General features: G+C 40.5%; 1 protein-coding gene across 2 annotated transcripts in view; it reads left to right on the forward strand.

The window, feature by feature from the left end:
* LOC124279655 overlaps nucleotides 1-19231 on the forward strand; it is a 58972-nt gene that overhangs the window by 13084 nt on the left and 26657 nt on the right. Inside the window, exon 2 of one of the 2 annotated variants that reach the window (XM_046715491.1) lies at nucleotides 5012-5107. The gene's annotated coding sequence lies outside the window, so the exon portion shown is untranslated. Of the gene's footprint in view, nucleotides 1-5011; nucleotides 5108-15246; nucleotides 15411-19231 lie in introns of those variants that run through there. The other variant, XM_046715492.1, reaches the window with a different exon arrangement.

Here is a 19231-nt window from a genome sequence, read left to right on the forward strand (position 1 = left end):
CCTTCTAGCAATATGATCATCCCTAAGTCGATGAAAACGTCTGTTAAAATACTTTGTATTACGGCCGTCTGTAGTTCTTCCGAGGTTTAACATTCGTCAGCTAAAGATAATAGTCTATCGAAATATCCTTGTACTGACTCTCCAGCAGCCTGTTTAAGTTTCTTTAATTTTTCTTGTGCGTACTGCACATCACTTAAATCACTATCCTTGAGTTGTGCCTTGAGATGCGCCCAAGTGATGTGAGGGTTTTCCCTCACTTTTCTAACCAGGAAGTCAGCAGCTGGTCTAGACTAACTACTAGTCTCTGAAATGAACATATTTTACTGAAAAAACTTAATAGTAAAAAAAATATATATATATAATGAAAAGGAGCCCTGAGACTTTCTTCATTTCCTGAAGCTGGGGAAATCTAGACTTACCACATTTTCTAGACTTGCGTGGGATTTCTTGGATATATTTGCTTCAGGGTCTGTATGACAGACTACAGCTGGTCCTACAGCTGTCTGCATGGCTAACGTACATTTAGCTTCATCTGAAGCGCTGACTGAAATGCACGATTTTTCTACTTCCTTTACCCAATCAGTGAATTTCTTATAACCCTCCCCCGAAAAATGTCTAACTTGCTGGGGTAAACCCTGGGCTTGTATGGCCTTCTCCACTCGTGTCACGTGAGACGCAACTGAGTCTGCTGGAAGGTCAGGCACCCTATCATTTCCTTCTGCCATTTTTCAATTCCTATCTGTATTTCAATTTCTTAATTTGCTTATTTCCCTCTACGTGCGTCAATCTGTCGTAGGATATCTTTCCTGGCCTGTTCTGCTTCAAACCTCTTTTTCGTCAGGTGAAAAAACACTTGTATTATTTCTTCTGGAGAGTTATTCTCGTTATATTTCCCTTGTATCTTTTGATAAGTGATCCAAGACCTGAGATAAGGGGATTGATTTACTAACTCCGAAAGGTAAATACGAGGGGATAACTAAGTATGTACACACAGGTATTAAGGCTATATTAACTAAGGAAAGTCAGCAGATTCTGGATAAATATAATAGGTTTAGAAACATTTATGAAGGGCTACGAACTATTACAACACCTCAAAAGGTTAGGAGACAAAAGAGAGCGTTACTGAACGTAGGTGGGTTTCTATCTCAAGTATTTGGTACAGCAAGTCAAGACGACATGGATAAAGTAAGACTAAATATAAATTCTATAAAATAGAGCCAGGAGAAGGTTATTCATCTTTTGGAACACTGTCTAACTATATTAAACGTTACGAACACAGACATCCCAAGTGAATCGCGCAATTATAAAAAGGATAGGGAATATTACTGTAGCTATGCCGACAAAGATCTATGATCTGTATAATAGAATCAGTTTAGGTCTGAGACCCTTATTATCTTACACGGAAACAGTGGGACAAATTCACGCTATGTTTCACTTGCTGGATAATGCCGTAAGTGCTCTAGGCGCATCTTTACAAGAAATGTTTAGACAAGTACAACGTTGTCTACGAGGCCAAAATTCAAGAATGTTAATTCCTGAACATGCACTCAAAAGGGCTTTATTGACTCTCAATCGGAAGTTACCACCTAGTCTTAGATTACCCTACGTAGTTAGCAAGGAGAATTTACAACGTTACTATCAAAATTTTAGAACAACTCTTTTACCCGATCGGAACTCATTTCATGTAATAATGGTAATACCTTTACTCCAAGCATCTACGTACTTTGAATTATATAAGATGGTAATGGTGCCAACTCCTGACAAGTCAGGGAATGCAACCCTTTTTAGCTATATCACCTGATAAAGGAAAATATACAGAGTTAGATAGAACTGAGGTAAATGAGTGTATTCAGCAAGATATTACCTACTGCCCGCTAATTGCAGCTATCTATGTCACCAATACAGTGCCGGGCTGTCTCACTTCCCTTTTCTACAAAAAGTTGAAGACATTCGGAAAAATTGTAAGCAAAATATTCAGAAATCACTAAACCTTCCGGTTATAAAATCGCTAACGAAAGGCCAGTGGCTAATTTATGCAAAGGATAGTCTAGATGTAGAACTGACCTGTTTGCTTCCTGATTCTGATTCGTCTACCGTTATTGAAGTAAGACCAGGGACGAGCGTAATTGAAATACCTATCAGGTGCGCAGCTCACTCTACTCATTTCAGTCTACCCGTTTATTTGAGACCTGAATCACAATATAAAATCCGACCAAACCTACATAAAGACTAAATTTGGAATTATATACCATCTCAACTCCCAAACCGGTCTACCGTTTTGATACTACCACATTAGAACCTATAATTTATAAACCGTTGGAAGAAACGGCGACTGATGATATTGATCAGTTGATGAACGAATTAGAGGAGGCTAAAAACGATATAGAATTTGAAGATTATGATGGGCATTCTCTATCATCTACTTTGCTAGTTTGGTATATCCTTACTGGGGTCTGTGTAGTGTCAGTTGTTATATTTATACTGATAATTATATATTTAAGAAGTAGGTGTAGAGCTAAGAATCTAGCCAACGAACGAATTGAAAATAATCTGGTAGAGCTGAGAGAGATAGCCCGTCCATCCGCTTCAAGAGTTCGAGCAAACACCAGTCACGCCTTTTCGGAATCCTGTCGAATGTACGTTCCGGAAGCCATCCCGAGACCAACTCCACGGATAACAGGTCGGAAACGTAAACGATCAGAGTCCCCAGGCGAGAGCCTGAGGGGAGAAACCAAAGAGCAAGAGAGAGAGCTAGAGGGTGAGATAAGCCCCTGGCACCTCTTGATCTTACGACACAATCTAATGTGAGTGCTGGATCGTTCCGACTGGTGAACTGAGGGAGGAGTTCAAGAGACAGATTCGAGGATGTCTTTACGACAGGTGTATGTGCTTGTGATGTGATTCTATATGGAAATCATCAAGATGGTGCTGTGCAGAACCGGAATAAATATATATAACTGAAAATATATATACGTGTTGGCGGTGACGGCGAAATTCAAGTATTGGACAGTGTATATGTAATTAACCTGATTATTATTGGTCACTTGAATGATAGAAACATTAATTAAATGAGCTGACAGACACTTGTGTGAATACAACGTGGAAGGTAGAACTGAAGCTGTGAAATCCTTCCATATTGAATTGGTTTGAACTCAGCAACGTTATACCCAGAACCTCGACGGATGAACAGACTAAACTGTTAATATATTGGTGTATTATGATACTGATATGCAAGAAAATTCTACTGCGTAGTATTTTCTTACCCTAAGAAGGAGAGGATTGTAACCGGGAGCTACACTCTCCGGTTTAATTTAATAATAATAAGAACATGTTTTATTGTTGATTAATGTTATATTATTTAATGTTTGTGAATGCAGTAATATGTATGAATTTATAAATTGTGTGTTAACTGAGTATTTAACTGTAAAGGAAAGTTGTACGTGAGAACCGGGAGCGCAGATAGTAACGGATTACAGATATTAATTGGATGTCCGAGGCTGGGTGACATCGGCCAGTATAACAAGTTGTAATTGAGTTTTGGGGCCATGGTCAGAGGGTGAATACAACTCGGACCATGTCACAGTGGACAAGGGGTGATGTAGCAGGGGATCAATAGAGCTAAGTGACAGTGGCAACACTGTACAAGCCTTGTTCCCTGTCACTAGTACAAGGGCTTATAGTCTATCAAGGTTTAATAATTAGGTATAGCATATGACATCTAAAAGACAGTCCAGCAAAACAGTCATGTTCTGGGCTTCTGATTTGATGGATTATGGACTTTGATGTAGGAAAGGTTGGGGATAAAACTAGGGGAAAGTTAGGTTCGGGGAGACGGTTTGGGACTAACGTTAAGTGATCAGAGGTCGCTGCGCTCCCGGACATTCAGGATTACTTACACCACGCTTGCTAAGTACCTGAATTGTTAAGACTATAACCGTTGATACTAAATAAAAAACCACTAGACGATCCACGAAGTTTTGACTTTGATTGTTCTTGCTTGTCGTCCACCTGCGAGAAGTTCCAAATTAAAGAACCAGGTTACAAATCACTCACTCACTCGTGGGTACGTTATGATACGGACAGGTCAAGGTTTACTGCCGGGATTCGAACCCACAATCAGCCGATCTGGCATGACCAAAGGGAGAGAACTTGCGTTGAACATCTGCTCAAACCAGATGGCGACTGAAAAATGCTCAAGAAGATTATGACCCATTGCCCCTTTAACCTCTATTATTTATCACCATAAACTCTGATATACAGTTACCGAATAACGACGTCATTCACACTGACAAATGTAGGTCGACGTTGGTCGTCACGCCTGGCGTCGTTCAAACAACGCGTGATCTCGCGGGAAAAATTCCATCAGATTCCAGATTTCCCGATGACGTGAAAATAGCAAGCGAAATTTTCTGCTGAAGTTTTGTTTCCACATAAACAAGAATAGGAGCTTGACTTGAGCGTGAGAGAGTTACACGTTGTTGTTCTGGGTGTTTTGTTGCTGTTTGTCGTAAATAAACGCAATTTATCAACAATCTGACTTCAACAAAAGAGTCTTCAACAGCCACGGGACACCGGTGCCTTTTTTAATGTTGGCATGTCTCGGGTTGAGACGGTTTGTTTAAGACGTCGCAGCGTCTCAGTCAACATGTAGACTGTTTGTATTGCCACAGTTGAGTTTGGATTGGGATCAGGTGGCGTAGGACGGTAGGTAGCGTTTGGATCTGTTTCGTGTAAAGCGTTTTCTTCTCTTAATTATACCTCTGTTTTAGCTCAGGTGAGTTTAAATGGGGTATGTCGCGTTTAAGTTCATTGCACTTTTACCGCGATGTGGATGCGCTTGTCTGTCTGTCTGTCTGTTATTGTTTTGTTTAGTCCCAAAATGCCGAGCACCAGGCAATGTAACAACAAGTAACATGTGTATCCCCTTCAACACCAGTGATTGTGGTTATATTGCTACATCACCAAGTTTTCCTTTCATTTAGGTTTGTTTATAATTTACGTTCTTTTTCAGCATGATGACAGAAATTCAGAAGACGCATGAAAATCCAAGATGACGACAAGAGAATGACGCCACAGTTACGTCACAGACGTCGACAGTTATCAGCAAGTAGGTATTGTCAGTGCATTGGAGTGCAAGTACTTGAAGAACTGCCACTGTTATCCAACCCTTCCCTTAGGAGATCAGTTTAACGACCAATCCTGACGCTTTCAAAAAAACATATTCCTGAAACCGGGTAAAAATCAAAAGGCTAAATCACTTGATTGAGTCTTATTTACCGTTTTTTCACATTTTCGCCATTTTGGATCGGAAACGACGCTTGGGGTACATAGTTCCGTGTTTGTTGAGTTGCGTCAGTTGATCGGGAACTCATTTTGTTCAATGGCCACAATGGGGTGTGGTATGATGCACTGGCGCTTCAATGTATCGATAAACGCCAGGGACATTATATTATATAAATAAACTGTACTTGGTCTTGTTCATAGACTGCACAGAACAATAACTCTTACTGGTTTCAAACTTTACGAAAGACGAAAACGATTTGCATAACACAGAATTCCTTATGGGTATCTTGGACGTGTTTTCTTCGAAACAGTACATTTGCTTACAACTTTTCAAACATGATAGGGGTAATAGCGTCACAAATTCATACCTTACCGCAGTGTTGATGTGTGTATTTGCATAAAAGTAAAGCATTCGCTCGTCACACCGAAGACCCGGGTTCGATTCCCCACATGGGTACAATGTGTGAAGCCCATTTCTGGTGTCCCCCGCCGTGATGTTGCTGGAATATTGCTAAAAGCGGTGTAAAACCATACTCACTCACTCACTCACTCACTCACTCACTCACTCACTCACCAGTGTTTACATTATGGATAAACAGAGTTTACCCCATGGTCTGTTCAATCATAAATAACGGGTTGGGTAAATAACTAATTTGGAAACATATCTTTTCTACTAACAATACATTAAGGAATCGGTAACAGAAAAGCAGGCTTTCCTAAAAAAAATTCAATTTAGACATCCTGTGAACCAAATAATTAAAATCTGTTGTAATGTCTTTACCAGTCAACAAAGAAGCTGATGATGCTTGAAGGTTCAATTACTTGACAAGTGCCTTATATGGAGCCGTCAATCTGAAATAAATCCCCGATCTTTTTCAAAGCCAAACCGAGCACCTCTTTCATCTCTGTACGACTCACAATGTTGGGGGCGGTGGGGTAGCCTAGTGGTTAAAGCGTTGGCCGCTAGACCGGGTTCGATTCCCCACAAGGGTACAATATGTGAAGCCAATTTGTGGTGTCCCCCGCCGTGATATTGCTGAAATGTTGCAAAATCCGGCATCAAACTCACTCAGTCACAGTCACCATAATATGGCTTGCTTAATCCATCATTTATTCATATTCGGCATGTCTTTTGACCAGTTGTCTTTGCGCATGACCGCTGACCTTCAGCTCCTTCCGGTGAGCCCTCACTGGTAATGCATTTTTGCAGGGTTGTTTTTATACGATGTACGTTTTCGTATACAGCACCGCCCATTTCCTTGGAATTACTGCCATTACCACCGAACAAACATCAATTAACCCGAAATAAAGAGAGCCGCTAGTTGGCAAGGCCTCCCATTAGTTCCAATGATGGATAGTTTTCCAACCAACAGCATGTGTTCGTGTCACCTGTTTTCGTGTGTATTTATCGCAAAGCCTTCTACGACTGTCAGACTGGGTTCCATCTAACGCACCAGTGGCTTTTGACGTTGTTTAATTAGTTTCGCCTTTCAAATTAACCTGGTTTCGGTAGGAGGTTTCGGAACCGCCCATTCTGATGTTTCCAGTTGTGACTTCAGGAATGCGAGTTGTGTTTTTACTCGACAGACGTTTTAGTATTATGTTACTAAAGGATCTCAGTGAAATTTAGGAACCTGACAGATCCAAGTAATTTGCATAAAACAACTGTTGGTTCCTGGAAACAGCTTTGTAGGTCAAGACTGACTGCTCCCATAATTAGCCCACAGAACTATATGCACTGCGGTCGTGTAAGACTACGCACCTTGGTGATATATGGGACATTCTGTATCAAGATTTAACAGAACTTGAAGAAACATATGCCAAAATGATAGATTAGGAAAATATGATACCATTTATATTTTCTATGCTATTAATTTTAAAACAATTTAAAAGGTGATTGAAGAATAGGTTTGTTCTCTTTTAACTTTAACTGGCAACTACATATTATTATGTGAGCAGAGTGAGTGAGTATGTTTTTACGCCGCCTTTAGCAATATTCCAGCAACATCACGACGGGGGACAATAGAAATGGGCTTCACACATTGTACCCATGTGGGGAATCGAACCCGGATCTTCGGCGTGACGAGTGAACACTTTAACCACTTGATGTCTTGAACGTCTCCTGTGGAATATGAAATGAATCACAAGATTGTATCATTCTCAGTATTGAGTTATGTCACCTTCGTGCCTATGGTCAACCTAAATCCCAGACTCTAAGCTGTACTTGCTCAACTTACGTGTTTGTGAGCGGTCAAGACAAAGTCGTACAATGTCGGTACACACTTCGACAAGCCACATATATTAGGTTAACCAGAGTCAAGTAATCTACACAGATTCATATTCACGTGGAAGTCAGCTGGTTGTATTTGACAGATAATATCTCACATAGGACACTGTAATAGATTTACTGTGAGAATTTGTCACCCATATGTTGACATGTACTTCAATCGGTTCCATGAGGTTACAGCAGAAACATATTGATGTGGATTTCAGTCTTTAGCAATAAATACACTCTTCTTTCAGTAAACCTAAACCTAGTGTCATGGACAAATACCTGGAGAGCAAAGGCACCACTTAGTTTCTTAATTGAACTCCTATTGGGTTTAGATATAGCCGTTGCAAGTATATTACCATGGACAAAGTCAAACGTATTGCCAAGGAAACAATAAATACACATTTCAACATCTTAAAATAGCATAGTTCATAACCTGATCTCTCTCTCTGTTCAAAGTTTATGAATGAATATGTGGTAGTTTTAGAGATATAACAGCTTCTCCATGTTGATAGAGGATAGTTCACTTTCAGATTAATCATAAGTCTGATGAGGCAAAAAGAGGAACTAACTTGCATGTTCCTAAAGTTGTGTTTATGTTACCCTTGGAAATGGAAAGTATATGCTCTGAAAATTCTTTTATCTATGGTTTTATTCAAATTATGACTTTTCCAGTCCATGTATTAGTAGTTCCATGAGTTCTCTTTGAAAATATGCATATTAAAGTACAATTGGGTCTCAGTATGAGATTTTAAAATTATTCTCTGAAATTTTTACTTTTCAATTGTTTATTCAATAATAGGATTTAGCATCCATCTATTTGACTTTTATAACCCATGTATTAGTAATACCTTGTGTTCTCTTTGAAAATATCCATAAAAAGTACATTTGTGTCTCAATATGAATTTTTTTTTAAATATTCTCTGAAAATTTCAATTTTTTTGCGTTTTACCCCAAAATAGGACTTCGGATAACATGATTTGACTGTCCTAATTGATCTATTGGTAGTACCCTGTGTACTCTTTGAAAATATATCTATAAAAGTAAATTTGTGTCTCAATATGAGATTTTAAAAATTATTTACTGAAGATTTCAATTTTTAAACTTTTTACCCCCCAAAATAGGACTTAGCATCATATTTCAAGGGAGGACTTTTTAATACTCGTTAGTTATAACTTAAATATGCTGAAAACACTCAAATGATTTCTGTACCAATTATTTGGAGGTTTTGTCACATTTTGACTGGACTTATATGACGGCGGTCTTTAAATAATCGAGTCTGGACACTTAAGTGATTGGCAAAAACAGACAAACTAGTATAGTGGTCAACAGCATGAGCATCGATCTACATAATTTGGATACGATGACATGTGTCAACCAAGTCAGCGAGCCTGACCACCCGATCCCGTTAGTCGCCTCTTACGACAAGCATGGGTTACTGAAAGTTCATTCTAACCCGGATCTGTACGGGTGTAGACAAGCATGGGTTGCTGAAGACCAATTCTAACACGGACTTTCACGGGTTCTTTCATACTGACACGCGAGTTCTTTTTAGTTAGTCATTACTGATTGCTTCGTTTGTTCTGGCACCGACTCAAAATGGAAGAGCATTGCAGGGTACTGAGGTATCGTTTTGAAAACTTGACGTGCCTTTCCGTGTGTTTGTGACGGGTGACGTCGATGGTAACCTTTACGCTTACCCCCGGCATTAACATGAGGATTTATTACTGAACACATGTTTAATATGATTACAGCACAATGATCTCCGCTTCATCTTTGGCTGAGTTGTGGGGTAGCCTAGTGGTTAAAGTCCAATGGTAGTACAGTGTTGAGAGATGTACATTTTTCATTGAAAACTAATGAAGAATGATTTTTAATGATAAATAGAATCTCACCCTCGTGTATACTGATACCAATTATATCAACATTCGTTCATAAAGGTAAAAATATATTCGTCAAGCAAGCCTCGGATATTTGTAACTTTATCAACTCGCGTTGATATAATTGATATCAGTAGACACTTGGGTGAGATTCTCTATGTACAAGATGTTTTGATGTCAAAACGTGTAAGAAGACAGAAACTGTTCAAGTACCAGATCATGCAGGTACCAGTATTTCTAGACTAATGCTGAGTCTCTGAATATATATAATTTTCACAGAAACAAATAATTACTTTTATGGTGAAGGGGCGGTTGGGTAGCCTAGTGGTTAAAGTGTTCGCTCGTCATGCCAAGGGCCCGGGTTCGATTTCCCACATGGGTACATTGTGTGAAGCCCATTTCTGGAGTCTCACGCCGTGATATTGCTGGAAATTGCTAAAAGCGGCGTAAAACTACACTCACTCAATCACTCATCTATGGCTATTCCGACAAAGTTAAAGACAGTACTCATTTAAGAATAACAACCTCAAACGCCCACACAAAACATGCGTAATAAAGGGAACCTGTCTTCTGCGCATGCGTGATCTAAGCTTGCTGAATGCTCGTCACGTGGAGTGCGTAGCAGGTCGTCCCGTCTCTCGTATGTAAAATCGCAGTTGCAGCCCTCGCAAATTGGAGTCTAGTTTTTTTAAGCCAGTTCCATGTTCCATTCATTAAACCACTCTCAGAGTGTCAGATGGTTCCAAAACGGTCACCATATGGTAGTCGAGTTAGAATTTATCAGGATATTGGTTAAACGTCAGTCTGAAGTTTTTCACATCATAATTTGCGTTGCATCTGCGTTTAAGAGCCTACTTTTCTGACTGACCTAACAACATCACGAGCAGCTGTTTATGAAACCTGAACCGGTTTTGCGCATATTTAAAATTAATAAAAACATGTTAGATGTTCAAGTGATGACCAGGTTTGTCTGACATTTTGTTAGTCAAGGAATGACAGTCCTTCTTTCTAAAATCCGGACATCGAAGATCTTGGTGAGTTGTTGTTGTTGTTGTAGCCGTTGTTGTTGTTGTTGTTGTCGCCGTTGTTGTTGTTGTTGTTATTGTTGTTTAAACGTCACTCTCGACAATAATCCTGTATATGTAGACTGTCTGTAAACAAGTGAGTCTGGACCCGTGACGGTCCGGATTAGAATGAGCCTTCAGTAACCCATGCTTGTCGTAAGAGGCGACTAACGGGATCGGGTCGTCAGGCTCGCTGGCTTTGTTGACACATGTCATCGGTTCCCTATTGCGTAGATCGATGCTCATGCTGTTGATCACTGGATTGTCTGATCCAGACTCGATTATTTACATATAGCTGGAATATTGCTGGGTACGGCGTAAAACTAAACTCACTCACTCAGTTAGACTAGACTTGAAATTCCAGTGGATGATATCATGAGCTTCGACCGAAGCATCTGGGATACGATGACATGCATCAACCGAGGTCTGCCAGGCTTTCCACCGATGATGCTTGTGGCCGCTTACGACAAGTATGGGTGATCAATTCTAACCCGGATCTGACCGCCTCCGTGGTGTAGTGGTTAGAGCGTTCGCCCGGAGAGCGGAAGGTCGCGGGTTCCATCCCCGGCCGCGTCATACCAAAAGACGTTAAAATATGGTACTTGTTGGTCCCTGCCTGGCGCTCGGCATTAATGGGTACAACATGTACTGGTCGGCTCGGAGTCAGTATAATGTGTCTGATCGGGGTATTCATGCATAATTGCGGTATGATATCTCAGTGAGCTAGCACTATAAAACCAGCCTAAGTCTCGGCAAGTACAAGCAGCCACACATACACACGCATGTAAGTCGTCATATGAGCGAAATAATCTTAAGTAAGACGTCAAACCTCACCTCACCTCACCTCACCTCACCTCACCTCACCTCACACGGATCTTTACTGCGTTTGCTGACGACCGATTCTGGGGCGTTGGGGTAGCCTGGTGGTAAGGCGTTCTCTCGTCACGCCCCACCTGGGTACAATGTGTGAAGCCCATTTCTGGTGTCCCCTGCTGTAATATAGTTTAAATATTGCGAAAAGCGACGTAAAATTAAACTCACTCACTCACTGAAGACCGATTCTTACCTGCATCTGCTCAAGGGATTGTTACCGATTCCTTAGTGCATACTTAACCACGGTTTGTTCAGCCAGAAACGATCATATACATACCGCTGTGATAAAACTGAAATATATCACCCATTCGTCTTTTCTCAATTAAGCTGTACTGTCGTGACTTATATTCTGCGAAATATCTTGTTGCTCTTTAAGATGTATTTGTTGGTTGTGTTTTCTTATTATCACAAGTGGAACATCTGCTTGTTAATTTGTTTTCCGAAAACATGCGTAGATCAGTTACGTTCTTGTAAAATAAATGTAATTACGTCTCTAAGCGCCAAAGTCGTTAACATACCACTGTCTCGTGAAACGCGACACTTTCATATTTGTAAGCTTCAAACGTTCCAAGGGAATCCACGTTGACCTGCCAACACGAGTGGCCCAGTCGTGCAATTCGCTGTGCAAAAGTTGCGTCCTTTTGGCTTGCCAGAATCCTGTGATCAGGTGTTCGAATCCATGTCTCCCTGACCATTTTTCAAGGTTAATCAGTACCGAGGCGGTAAACGTGTAAGATTTGCATAACTTCGGGATTTCCTAGTCGAGGTATTTCTGATGCACAATGTAACACAAACTGTTTAAAGAGGCAGGGGCGGCGGGGTAGGCTAATGATTAAGGCGTCATCTCGTCACGCCGAAGACCCTGTTTTGATTCCCAACGTGGGTACAATGTTTGAATCCCATTTCTGGTGTTCGGCGGTGGGGTAGCCTAGTGGTTAAGGCGTTCGTTCGTCACGCCGAAAACCCGGGTTCGATTCCCCATATGGGCACAATGTGTTAAGTCCATTTCTGGTGTCCCCCGACGTGATATTGCTGGAATATTGCTAAAAGCGGCGTAAAACTAAACTCACTCACTCACTCACTCACTCATTTCTGGTGTACCCCCCACCGTGATATTCCTGAAATATTGCCAAAAGCGTCGTACAACCAAACTAACTCACTCGCTCTTAAAATGATATTGCCATGATATTGCTGGACGCATTCAGTCATTCACTTTTATACAAAGATTTAGTGTGCTGTGATGATTACATCCATTATGATTATGACAGTCTCTTCAAATGGCCCTGTTGTTGTGTTTGTACATGGGGATCGGGTGGTCAGGCTCGTTCACACAATTGCGTAGATCAATGCCTATGATGTTGATCACTGGATTGTCTGGTCCAGACTGGATTATTTACAGACGGCCGCAAACCGAAACATGAGCCTCATTAACCTATTCAGAAAATGACCTACTTTTCAGCCGATCCGAATTTTCTCGTGTAAAAAAAGAGAAATCAGACCTCACAAACAACTATTGTTATACTGAATTCCAATTCCTTGTTTCATAAGAAAATGGTATTTACAAATGAATTTTAATTTTAAACTTTAATTGGATTCTGTGGCGTAGTGCAGCATGACCTTAAACAACAAACAGACTGACACAATTGCGTAGATCTGATGCCCATGGTGTTGATCACTGGATTGTCTGGTACGACAGAGCACGCTGCAGACCGCCGCCATATAACTGGAATAGAGTGGTGTTAAACTAAAAAAACAAACAAAACAAACAAATACTCCCTGAACTTACTCTCCATCTTCATCCGTTCCGTTAGCTCTTCAGACGGACCAAAGATGCTGAGAACCCGTTCTCCCCCGGAATCCCCACTTTAGACGCCGCTTTACGACGATACCAGTAGAATTACGTACATCTTTATCATTTCTACCTGTGTTTATTTTAACGTCTGTACTGGAGACGGTGTATTGTATATACACTTGGCAGGGTCAACCTTCGTTTAACGCCCATTAATTTTGGTAACTTGTCAAATATCACCATGCTCGTCTCTACCGTTGGTCATTATCATACATAATTCATATTAACCCTTCCTATTGTCACGTCTCGTCCCTGCGTGGTTAGCAACTGAGTTGTCTCCCTTAGATACTAGTATCAATATGTCGTTGGTTCGAATTCCCAAGGTCCTCCTATTTTGATCCATGATCAGCCAGTATGATACCAACACCAGTTCCCCAACCGACTGTCAGTGTTAGACCGCACAGGAGTCCAGGTTATGTCACCGAGCTTGTGACGTAACGTATTACCACGCACATATTTGTGACGTCATAGATATATGTGCACATTCCCTGAAGTTTAGTTTCATCATTTGTGGAAATTTAAATCGCTTTTTTTCAAATTATAAAGTAGTGAGTGAGTTTAGTTTTACGTCGCACTCAGCAATATTCCAGCTATATGGCGGCGGTCTGTAAATAATCGAGTCTGGACCAGACAATCCAGTGATGAGCATCGATCTGCGCAATTGGGAACCGATGACATGTGTCAACCAAGTCAGCGAGCCTGACCACCCGATCCCGTTACGACAAGCGTAGTCGCCATTTGTGGCAAGCATGGGTTGCTGAAGACCTATTCTACCCCGGATCTTCACGGGTCAAATTATGAAGTAAACTGACATTGTATGATAAATAGGTTATCACACTCTTGTGTTCGCTAAATACAATGTTTATTCCTAATGCGGGATATTAACCATTCCAAAACACAATCGCGTGATCACCTATATCTATTAGTTATTTATGTAGCGTCTGTTTCCAGTCTTTTGAGGAAAAACGGCTTTAATAAAAGGTATTCAGTTGTATGCAAATCTGAAGAAATACCTTGTCGTGTCTAGACTTAAAGTCAGATAGGTCCTGAATGTCTGAGGTTGTCTGGAAGGGAATTCAAAAATACTGGACCAACATTTGAGCAGGTTCTGGCACCAAACGAGCTTGAGCGGGATTTTGTTATTGACAACAAATGTTGCCAGCTGGGTCGTAGAGATTGCATTGACTTTATTATCTCTGATAGTGTGTAAACTGTAGAAGCAATAAGTGTCCGTTTGCAACGACTTGGACAGAACCCAGAAATGTAGTTCTTGTAGTTCCACTTCGGGAAAAACATTTTGAATATCATAAAAATTGTTCGAGTGAATGAGTGAGTTTAGTTTTACGCCGCACTCAGCAATATTCCAGCTATATGGCGGCGGTCTGTAAATAATCGAGTCTGGACCAGACAATCCAGTGATCAACATCATGAGCATTGATCTACGCAATTGTGTTTACCAAGTCAGCGAGCCTGACAAGTTAACCGAGCTACTTGAAGAGACTGTCATATCCAGTGATCAACAGCATGAGCATCGAGCTGCGCAATTGGGAAGCGATGACATGTGTCAACCAAGTCAGTGAGCCTGACCACCCGATCCCGTTAGTCGCCTCAAACGACAAGCATGGGTATTCTGCGGAAGATCAATATTCTAACCCGGATCTTCAAGAGTTAAAAATTGTTCGAATTAGTGACTTAGTGACAAATTGATGTTTGACCGTATAGCAGCTTCACACGGAATGTTTTTAATTAGAGAAAGATAAGATTTTTTGCCAAAACTTATCACCCCCTTGTTGAGTAAATATGTGGTTTGGCAAAGACCCCCAAGGAGAGATTTGAGCAAACGAGTTCCATATTACCAAACATTCCACCATAATAGATCCCAAGATCCCCAAATCCCCAACACGACAAAATCCACTTATGTCTAAACAGCGCCAGAACGGAAGGGTTAACGAGGCTCTGGATTCGCCATCAACGTCCCAAGCGCTGTATAACGCGCAGCGTCAATCTCAAGCATCAGTACCGCAGTTTTGTCTTCAATGGCGTTTGTTTTCTGTAATCGTCTCTTCATAAACCTTCATCTCGATGTGTGGAACTGGCGAAAGGATCGCGAGAGTTTGGAACTCACTGCTCGTCGGGAACACGACCTGCTTGAGGAACTATCGGTTAACACAATGCGTCCTTAAAACGAGGTGAGTTGTCCGTGGACGTAAATAGTCTATATTTCCCCTGTCGACAGCCCCTAAAAACACGCGTGAGTTTCCACTTTTTGACAGCGTTCGCTTGAAAAAATACTTGAGTTAAGGTTTACGAGCATGCGTGCCAAGAATTGACATGAAATTGTTTTTAAGTCAACGCTGTTTTGGATATCTGACATTTTCTCAAAGACTTCGAGGTGGTCTTAAAGTCGTGTGTTTAGGACATTACGAAGTTTAAAATTATTCACTATTGAGACAGACGTGTGATTTACAATGCAAGAAGCACATTGCGTAGTGCCTCTGAGAATTCTGCAAATTGGTTCCACGAAGATTCCGAAGGAATAACATCACTGATGCTCGAGGTCTATGGATTACAATGCTCTCTGTGATAGTGGAACCGAACTCCCTTGAATCCAATCGGGGAGTGTATGTTTTAAGGGTTTTTTCTGTCCATAATTGGGTAACCTTAATCTGTAGGTTTTAACAAATGCGGTGAATTGGATGTGGTGATTTATTCTTGGAGCCAGTTCTCGTAAGTCTGTCTGCTTTTATTTGGTGTTTAGCCCTGTCATACAACAGCGCTTATAATGTTTACGAGCGTGTCTGTTTCGAGTAATCTTCATGTTGCACATAAATGTCTACGCTTAGCGTAAATAGTTATTTTTAGTGTCATTAACGTAACCATACATCAAAGTATATTTACAGTTATGTACATTTTATTAAGTAATTAACTGTTTATTTAATATTCTGTATGTTTTTATGTACTTATTTATTTAACCTATTTGTCATACTTTGACTTTTATTCTACATAATTTGGCCGTATATGTTGGTAACATGTAGTGTACTATTTGAAATTATTGTATGTTCGTGTTTTTCATCTTATTGTTTTTTCTTTTTAATACTAGTATTTATATATTTATAATATACGTAATTTAATGTAACTTTATATTGTTTTCAACCTGGAAAGTAATGGGAATTTCAAGTTATATTTATATGACAGTGTACGTAATATAATTTAACTTTGCATTGTTTTGAACCTTCAAAGTAACGGGAATTTCAGATCAAATTTATATGATAATATGCGTAATATAATTTAACTTTGCATTGTTTTGAACCTTTAAAGTAACGAGAATTTCAGATTGTAATATTTCCTCATGTACGAATACCATTTAGTCATTTATTTTGGGATGTATTTTCCGCTATTAACCATATTTTTAAGGAAATTGAAGCATACAAAAACTTCCAATGTGAACTCGGCAGTTAAACGGTTTCTCAGAGGATGGTTTTGCGTGTTGCTCGATCAACAGATACTCGAGTAGCCTACATATTTGTGCAAGACATGCGCCAAACTCTATGCAGATATGCGAAAACGATATGCGACGTTGTGGATTTTCTCAGAAGAACGTAATTATGCAGAAGCATGTGAAGCAATTTGAGTCAGGAGTTGCTTAAGCTGTTCAAAAGAATGTTTCTCGAAAAAAGTACAAGTAGCTTGGGAAGTGTAGTCAGGTTATAGGAGGCAAGTGAGAGCTCCTTACACCATTTGTCGGATGGCGCTGTGTAGAGTTTGTGTGTCAGCATCTGCCAATTAGCCAAGGTGTATGGTGTACTTTGGGAAGTTTCAGATCACGAAGTAAATAGGGTTGCTGTTGAAAAGAGTTGTACTTTTAACTGGTGATGTAGTTTGTTTGTTCGTTGGTAATACTGACTGATATTGGTATAGTGAGATATGCCGTTGACTAGAGACGTGTTTTTATCAAATAGTGAGTGAGTGAGAGTATTTATTTACGCCGCTTTTAGCAATATTCCGGCAATGTCACAGCGGGGGGACACCAGAACTGTCATTGGTAACGTTGGCTTTAACTAGTGGTTAAAGCGTTTAACTAGTTGTCATGTTTGTGTGGTCATTTGGCTGATAGTCAGTAAAGTGAGCTATGTTATTCACTAGAGCTGTAGTGTGTGTGTGTGTGTGTGTGTGCGTGCGTGCGTGCGTGCCTGCGTGCGTGCGCGTGTGTTTGGGCAAACTGTAATCAGTACAATTAGCTAAACAATTAACTAGTGGTCTTTTGCGAGTTCATATGGCGAAATGACTGACATAGGTAACGTTAAGCCTATGGCCGTGTGATTGTACGGCAATGTTTGAATTGGGGGGAGGCGGTGGTCTGCTTGCATGTGGACAAATTGCCTGTCATCGTTAAGGTGAGCTGTAAGCTAACTTGTAGTCAGTCATACAGACCCTGAAACAAACATATCCAGGAAAGCCCATGCAAGTCTAGATAACCACAGATTCAGGAAATGAAGAAAGTCTCTGGGCACCTATTCATTAATAACATTATATTTTATGATTATAATTTAGGAATTGTTTTTTTCTGTAAAATATGTTCATTTCAGAGTTTAGATGCTAGTCTAGCTAACTAGTGGTCTAGTTTAATGGCAATATCCAAAAGATGTTTACCTCAAATTAACAAATCTAAGCCATTAGTGGCAATATTCTTAAAAGTTATTACATACAAAAGTAATCTGGCAATACAGCCGTACAAAGGCGATTTCCGTATTGCACTCTGATTTCCGATTTCCGTATTGCATAGATGCCGGATCTACTTTTTCTAGCGTTCGGCAGAAGTCGGATCTTTCCGTAAGCATCTAAATTTAAACATTATTTAGGCCATGGGTATTCCAGTTTTAAGGAGATCTATAATTAGAAAGTTCTTTTGTGTCACATATCATTCTGTTTTGTTTCCTTCGTGATCAGAACCTGGCACCTGATTGATGACGTCAGGCAGAGGAATGCGGTCTCACGTCACATACCTCGCGCGGAGTGATATTCAGGTCGCTGTAACCCACTGCGGAAGTTTCAATAGTGGCGTGTAGAGTAACATTAAAACAGTCTGTGTCGTGAAAAGGGATCTAATAAACACGGAACGTCACAATAGAGCATTTGCACTTTATGTAATAAACGAGAAGATATCATGGTAGGATAGGGAGAATGTGTTCTTCGACTCGCTCCTACCATCATGATGGCATATTCTCGTTTCTTCTCGTTTCGTTCTTCCACTTCGGTGTTGCTCTCCTCCTATGACATTTTCTCGTTGTGACTTTTATTATATTCAATCTTTTACGAACAGAATATGTTCACATTCACATGGGCATCACGTTTCACTGTTTTGAAAATAAATATCAAAACTTTGAAATTGGGACTGATGGCCTATTAACCTTTTAACGAAGATAGTATTTATCGACTATCTGGTTTGTCATCGCCATGGAAACGATAACCTGTATCGTTTTGGGTCTGTGACGTCGTTCGTTATATACTCATGCCAATAATGGTTGTCACCCCTCCCCACCCCAACCCCCACACACACCTCACACCCCACCCCACACCCCACACCCCTCACCAATTAAAAATTGAAGGGGGTGACAACCATTATTGGCATGAGTAAATAACTGAAATATCTCATTCAGTGATGATATTTTGTTCTGTAAGGGTCATCATTTCGTTGTACAGAGTTGCATCCTTTTGTCGTGCCAGGATTCGATGATCATTGGTAGGAATCTCACGTTCCCTTCGATTTGCTGTTTGATTTTGATTTGCATGTAATAACCGACCTCGCTGGTTTCGCTACTGTGACGTAAGAGGCGACTAACCGGATCGGGTAGTCAGGCTCGCTTGGTTGACACATGTCATCGGTTCCCAATTGCCAAGATCGATGCTCATGCTGTTGATCACTGGATTGTCTGGTCCAGACTCGATTATTTACAGACCGGCCCCATATAGCTGGAATATTGCTGAGTGCGGCGTAAAACTAAACTCACTC

This window comes from Haliotis rubra, unplaced genomic scaffold (assembly GCF_003918875.1).
Source record: "Haliotis rubra isolate DU_JTF1 unplaced genomic scaffold, ASM391887v1 Scf254, whole genome shotgun sequence".
Taxonomy (NCBI): Eukaryota; Metazoa; Mollusca; class Gastropoda; order Lepetellida; family Haliotidae; genus Haliotis; species Haliotis rubra.